The sequence below is a fragment of the Suncus etruscus genome, chromosome 15, assembly GCF_024139225.1.
Source record: "Suncus etruscus isolate mSunEtr1 chromosome 15, mSunEtr1.pri.cur, whole genome shotgun sequence".
Lineage (NCBI taxonomy): Eukaryota > Metazoa > Chordata > Mammalia > Eulipotyphla > Soricidae > Suncus > Suncus etruscus.
This window is the reverse complement of record NC_064862.1, coordinates 58,704,755-58,712,769: the sequence shown is the minus strand read 5'-3', so window position 1 is coordinate 58,712,769 and position 8,015 is coordinate 58,704,755. Positions and strand designations below refer to the sequence as shown.

Genomic DNA, 8,015 nt, shown 5'->3' with positions numbered 1-8,015 from the left:
AAATGAGGCAAAAATCAAGCAAGCAAAAAAATGAGAGGAGTCCTTCTAGAGGCTATATCTATCAGTTTAAGAGCAGGAAGGGAGAAGGAAGAAAAACATAACAATCCAAAAATTAAATAGACAAATAAAATAAAAAATAAAAATAAATAAAAAAACTCAAAAAGCATCAGAGTAATATAGACATAGCCATACAATAACCACGGTCCTAAAATAAAAACAAAACACACAAAAAACAGCAACAAACAATAACAATAACACAACTAAAAACATTTGATTTGTGCTCCTCTTTTTTTTCTTGCATAGGCACAGTAAATATTGGGGAGATTAGAAAGGGAATTCCCTCAGCCTAAGAAATACAGGGTTTCTCCGCTCTTGAAGTATACTGTCGTGGGAATAACTACAGGCTCCATACGTGCTCTTTTACTCTCCCCTAGGTCCTTCGTGGTGTCTGGAAACTTTCTGCTCTGTTGTGGGTGATAAAACCATGCCTCTTTAGCTAGAGATCTTGATATTTGCACAGGTCAAAGGATGGAGCCTAGGATGAAGTCTTTCTTTATGGTTCTCGGAATTGTGATCTATCACTGTTGTTTTAATCAGTCTTCTGTAATTGGTGGTCTTGGTTTTTGCCCCAATCCTAGTACTAAGCCTAGGATAGAGTCTTTCATTATGTTTCTCGATGATCTGCTCAGTTGCATCATCAGTTGTATAAGATGCAAGTAGACTTTCTTTTCTTAACAAATACCCAATTACTTCATTAATCTATTGTATACAACCTGAGCTTATTTTTTGTTCTTTTGGTTTTGTTTTTATACTAATATAAGATGCAAGCAGGCTTTTTTTCTTAACAAATTCCTAATCATTTAGATAACCTATTATAAACAACTTGTGCTTGTTTTTTGTTCTCATTGTTTGTTTGTTTGTTTAGATAAACAATGTTGGGACCTCACCTGGCAATGATCATGACTAAATCCTGGCTGTATACTCTGAAAATGATCAGAAAATCCTATGTTGTGCTAAGGATCGAACTGGGGTCAACTTTTACAAGGCAAGCACCTTACCCCTGTTCCCCTCTTCTATTTTTTGGTCTGCCTATGCTTTAGATTTTGTCCTTATATTTCAATTGCACCAATAAAGAATAAATTTACAATACCTTGATCCAAATAAAAAGGAACCCAAAGCTCTGGCTCTCTCTCTCTCTTTCTCTCTCTCTCTTTCTCTCTCTCCCCTCTCTTTTCTCTCTCTTTCTCTCTCTCTTTTTCTCTCTCTCTCTTTCTCTCTCTCTCTGCCAGGGCATGCTTAATCTTTTAGGGAGGCTCAGCCCACCAGATGTATTCCCAGATTTTCCTGGTGGGTAGAACTAATTTAACCCCCATGGGGTTCCTCAAAAGGCCTGCTGTGGACGCCTTTTTCCCCTGCGTGGATGGTTGAGGAATTTCCAAAGAGATGCCTGGCATTACCTTTTCAGCCAGTATTTGACTATCTCTCCTTTGTATATATCAGGCAAAATAATAGCCTCTATCAAATAATTTGGCTCGGAAATTCCAGCACCAAAGTTTATTTGACAATCCCTTTTTCTGGATATAGTCAGCCCTAAAAGCAAAGACAATTTTTCTCTCCTTTTCACATATGTCCTTTGCAGCTGCAGTTTCTGGTAATCAAGGGCGTAACCAGAATACAGATTTTGACTTTTGACCCTCCTTTAGACAATAGGGAAGCTCATTCTTGGGGATTTGGTACCTCCTTTCATTTAACCTCTCTAAAACAATAGAGTCCAGCCTAGAAAGACCAAGTTTCTAGATATTTCCTATTTTCTTCTAATCCTGATTTTGCATTTAAAGCAAGCTTGCTAAGAGTTACCTTGAGCTGTGACCTTCTCTCTTGCAACTTAGATAGTTACACCCATAGCTTAGGTATTGTTATTGTTGTATAGGCTTTGTGATTACAATTATTCTTCACCTATGGCTAATTTTATCCTATAAATCTGCCTGCTCAAAAATTAAACTTGTTGCACTCCTGCCAGAAACTTGTTGACCCAACATTCTCTGTGTGGCTTCATTTATTTCATATTTCATATCCGGCCGCTCCACGAGAATTGCTGAGACGCAGAATGTCCACAGCACTCTCTCTCTCCCTCTCTCTCTCTCTCATCTTATAATGTCCTAAGAATAAAATTTATATGTCTTGAAATAATAATCCACTATTATAATTCAACATTTCCAGATGTTATACCGAAGAGCATTTTGTCATGATAATTAGAACTACAGAGACTGATTCAGTCACATGTTTGGGCATTAGAAGGCAGAGAGATACAGTACAGATGGGGAATTAGCAAGACTATCTGCCTTTCCTTGCAACTAATTCAACAACAGCAAACTCAACAAATGACTTGATTAAAAATAAGCAGAAGGTGGGCTGGAGAGATAGCACTGCGGTAGGGTGTTTGCTTGTATGCAGCCAATCCAGAACAGATGGTGGTTTGAATCCCAGCATCCCATATCCCTGTGCCTGCCAGAAGAGACTTCTGAACACAAAGCCAGGAGTAATCCCTGAGCACTGCCAGGTGTGACCCCAAACAAACAAACAAAACTCCAGAAGGTGGCTGCAGCAATAGCACAGCAGGTAGAGCATTTACCTTGCACACAATCCCTGACATCTGCTATGGGCCCCTGAGCCTACCCAGAGTAATTTCTAGCACAAAGCCAGAAGTAGACCCTGAATACCTTGGGTGTGTCTTAAAATTAAAACAACAACCAACAACAACAACAATAACAACAACAAAATCCTAGGAGTTTTAAATAGGCTCTTTTCCAAACAAGACACAAAAATGATCAATAGGTACAGAATATATTTAGTTTCCAGATTAATAAAATGCAAATCAAAATAATTATAACATACTACAGTTTTATGAATAACTGTTAGCCAATAGATACAAAATAACAAGTGTAAGAGAGATGTGAAAATTAGAAAGCCATCAAACACTGATAATGTTCATGTAAATCATTGCATACATTATAGAAAGCAGTATGGGAATTCCTTGAAAGATTGTAAGTAGGTCCAGTGACCCAAGTAAATGCGTAACAAGTGCAAAACCCTGAATTTGCTTCCTAGCATTATATGCCTTGTTATGTCCCTGTGGGTATAGTTCTGGTGTTCTCTGAGGGTGGTTGTGAGTGTGCCCCCCCCCAAGAACACTACTGAAGGTAACTTCTATAAAATATACTTTAAGTGGGGTTGGTCAGATCATCCAGGAGTAAGATATAATTCCCTCATATATGGCCAAAATCAATTTGTTCTCTGGCATTACATGATCTTCTAAGCACACCACAGCATAATCTTGAAGATCCCAAGTGTGGCGTTGCTATTCCCTGGCATCAAAGTCCAAGCAGCACCACATCATCCAGTCATGCATGGAATATCTTTCATGGTTGGATAAGAATTTCAGAAAGAGTCCATGGACCCTCTGAACACTTCTTGGGCAACCTGTCCCCAAATATCTTAAAGTAAAAATTCCACTTAGTCTATTTTCATTCTTATGGAAATTTCCTAGAAAAATATAAAAGGCAAATTCAACAATATATGCACACAACAATAATACACATGTTTACTGTTGCATTATTTACAATAGGCAAAAGAGCAAACCACAAGTGTTCATCAGCAAATTGATAAATAATATATGGCAAAATTTGGAGAGAGTGCAGGGGGCTAGGAACTTGCCTTGCATGTGACTGACTCAAATTTGCATTCCTAACAGTGAATATATAGTCCCCCAGTACCACCAGGAATAGTCAATGAGCACAGAAATTAGAGGAAGCCCTGAGTATCATCAACTGTGACTCATAACCAAAAATTAAATAAAATAACGTAATTACCTTGTTCATTAATGTAGATATTTTCCCAATGGGGAAGTCTATATCCTGATTATTCTTAGTTCAATTTAAAATATATAGAATTTATTAAAAAGTAATTTGAATAAATTGCCTTTAATAACCAATATTGTTTCTATAGGATCTTTGTAATGTCCAAATAGTTGTGAGCAATAGTTAAAAATAAAGTAGGAAAATAAGAAAATGAAAAATTGTTGTTGCTTATATTGAAGTTACAGTAATTAAATAATAAAACCATGGTCAAAGAAATGGAAAGTTAAGGCTAAGCAGAATGAGAAAGCTTTATTTCCTTTATTTTCATTTCATTTCATTTCTTTATTTTATTTAATAAAATATTCACAGTGTCTAACTCTATGGCTTTCAGTCAAATATTCATGAGCCTGTACTCAAGCTGGGGACAAATATTATTTTTGCATCTTTTTACAAATAATGTTTTCAAAGCTTTCTTGATTTCTTTATTCTTCAGGCTATAGATGAAGGGGTTCAGCATGGGAGTTACCACTGTATACATCACAGAGGCTGTTGAAGTCGATTGTGAGTCATGGGTAGCAGCAGAACTCAGGTACACTCCTATGCTAGTACAATAAAATAAGGAGACCACAGAGAGGTGAGACGCACAGGTAGAAAATGCTTTATACTTCCCCTGAGATGATGACATCCCACATATGCAGTAAACAATTCTAGAGTATGAATAAAGAATTCCAGTGAGACAAATACCACCCATCAAGACAACTGAAATATACATCACCACGTTAGTAAGGAAAGTGTCAGAACAGGCAAGTTGAACCATCTGATTGAGTTCACAAAAGAAGTGGGGGATTGCCACATCTGTACCGAAGGAAAGTTGATACACCATTAAACTTTCCAGTAAGGAATGCCCAATACTCATGATCCAGGATCCCAGAACCAGCAGGCCACAGAGTCGTGAATTCATAATGACTGTGTAGTGCAGAGGGTGGCAAATGGCTACAAAACGGTCATAGGCCATCACAGTCAGGAGAAAAAATATCCAACTCTCCAAATAGTAAGAAAAAATACATCTGTGTTATGCAGTCTTCATAGGTAATACGTCTACTTTGAATCTGGATGTTCAACAGCATCTTTGGGACAGTGGTGGAGGTAAAACCAATGTCTATGAGAGACAGGTTAGAGAGAAAAAAAGTACATGGGGGTGTGGAGATGAGAGTCTGAGAAGATAGCCAGGAAGATGAGCAGGTTTCCAAAGACAGTGATCAGGTACATGGAGAGAAAAAGCACAAATATGAGGAGTTGCAATTCTGGCTCTTGTGAGAATCCAAAAAGAATAAATTCTGAAGTTTGTGAATTGTTTTCTGGTTTCATGTTGTGGGGATGACTTCTAAGAGAAGGGAAATAACAAAAATTTACTTACAGATGCTTTGTTCATATATTGACAAATCATTTGATTTTTTACAATAACAATTAATTTTTAAATAAATTAATATTTTTTCTCAGTCCAAGTCCTCTTGGTGAGACCATGCATGTTTAGTAAGACCTACACCACATGACATTTTGATTAGGAAAAGAGGAAGGGTGATGATGGGTTACATAATCAAGAACTATGTCTTTTTTTTTTTTTTTTGGTTTTTGGGCCACACCCGGTAATGCTCAGGGGTTACTCCTGGCTATGTGCTCAGAAGTTGCTCCTGGCTTGGGGGACCATATGGGACACCGGGGGATCAAACCGCGGTCCGGCCAAGGCTAGCGCAGGCAAGGCAGGCACCTTACCTTTAGCGCCACCGCCCAGCCCCAAGAACTATGTCTTACAAGGGGAATAACAAAAGCCTTGAGGAAGCTACTTATTGTAGATCAGTTTTTCAAGGTAACTGAGAAAAGGGAGAAATAGTGGGAGACAGTATTCTTGTGAAGGATATGGAGTGTCTTCTCTGCTACTCCGACATCTCAAGGTTCAGGAATTATTTTTCCCTATCATATTTCTCATCCTTCACAAATCTTGTTGCAAAGGTGATGTGTAGATTAAACAAACTTTCTTAGCACATTCTCCTGATTAAACCTAGTCTTCTTACTATGAATCCCCTTAGAATACTTTTTCTACTCTCATCTATGTCTCTTACCCCACACACTTGTGCAGAATCCTGTGCCTTTCGTCATCCCAGGCACACTAATTACTCAAGGACCTGAATAAAAATGCACAGTTATTACAGGATTTCTCCTATTTAATGTAGAAATAGTTCCCTTAATTTTTATAGTTTTTCTTTTCTCTTTAAACCAGCCTTTTATGATTCATCATATTTACTATACTATTGCCTATATGAAGTTAGTATAACACCTCGGAATGTGTTCTATTTACCACTGTAGCCAATAAAGTTCCAGTGCCATACCATTACCAACAGGCTCACTTGTGAATGACCCCACTGCATTTCACATCCAGTCAATGACAAGAGTAGTTTTTCCCAACTAGGAGTTCGTGATTTTTATTGTTATTTTTTGATTATTTGCTTCTTGTCTACATATACAACATGTGAGTGAATTTTATATTTGTTTTAATTTATGTATTTTAATTTGGGGATACACCTGGTATGTGCTCAGGACTTAATCCTGGTTCTTGCTGTTAGGGATCACACCTGGTAGGCTTGAGGAGATGGAACTTGGGTCAGCTTGTGTACCAGACAAACTTACTACCCATTAGTACCACCTTTCAGGCCCTTGGATTTTAATCCTTGAGCCTTATATCAAAATATAAACTTTGGTTATCATTTAAGGCTGAAAGTACACTGCCATTTATTTAAAAAATATTGAAAAAATTTGTTCAAAAATGAGATGAGAAGCTGGAAAGGAATTATATAAATGAGTAGAAACAAGTTTCTAATAAGCTGAAATTTCGTTGCTTAGAGAGCAAGAGAAAAAATTCTTTCCTCTGGCAGCATTTCAACCTGATAACAGTCCCTGATCACCCATCCAAAATCAATCAGAAAGCAAACGACTTTTTCAAAATAAAATAAAGTGGTTGTTATTTTTGTCAAAATTGCACCATTTGAATATAAAAGTGGAAATAGAGAATAAACCACCTTGCAGAGGACATAAAAACTGTAAAACAAAAGGCAGAGTTGTATTATCTTGTAGAAGGGTATATTTACCTAACATAATCCCTACGCTAATTAACCAATAATTGTACAATAACTGCCGGGATGAGACAGTTACTTCTACCCATTCCTATGTGGATATCTCTTGTTATTTTGGGCTTTTTAAATCTAACCTATTGTTTGCCAGACCAATTAACACTTTGCATTTTTAGCATTTTGACTCTTCATAATTTTTATTAAATAATTTGCTCTACATTATTATTTCAGAACCCTATACATCATACACTTATTTTCAATAGACCATGGTACATGTAATTCTACGTGTGAGATTTTAGACATGCAGAAATTTTCAACCTCATTATTCACTTTGCATCCCCCCAGCTAGTGGAGGAATTTATTATGCTCTAGATAGCATATGAAGGAACAAAAATAAATTTTGAAAAGCCATAAAATAAAAATAATGAGTGGATAATATAATTGCTTAAAAGCACATAGCTGTAGGAACACATTTCATAAACAGTTTTTTAATGTGAAAAAAAAATCACATACCTCAATGTAACAGTATATTTGGAATTATATGTATCATTTCACATGTAATACCAAATACCTAAAATGTTTGTCCACTAGGATATGATCCAGATATTATTATGTAATTAGAAATTTGATATGTATATTTGCATATATTCATTATATTATTGTGTGTCAATTTAGTTAGAAAGGATTATATGGTTAAATACAAATGATCACAAATGACTTTATTCATAATGTAAAACATTTATGATTACAATCTGTGCAATTAAGAACAAATATGATTGTACAAATAAATATTTATAGGAGTGCAAAACCACATAATAGCAAAACTCAGACAGGAAAAAATACATTGCTTTAAAGTGAGTTATATATTTTTTTTGGTTTGATTTGGGGGGTTTTGTTTTGTTTTGTTTTGTATTTTCTTTTTTCCCCCTTTTTTTGTTTTTGTTTTTGTTTTTGGCCTACACCTGGCTGTGCTCAGAGACTACTTGTGGCTCTGCTCTCAGAAATCTCGCCTGACAGACTCAGGGACCATATG

The 8,015-nt window shown here is 36.3% G+C and overlaps 1 pseudogene; it reads right to left on the bottom strand.

Annotated features, from left to right (window-relative positions):
- Window positions 1-3,513: 3,513 nt before the first annotated feature.
- On the bottom strand, window positions 3,514-5,038 carry LOC126029870 (olfactory receptor 7A10-like; annotated as a pseudogene).
- Between the last annotated feature and the right edge of the window lie 2,977 nt (window positions 5,039-8,015).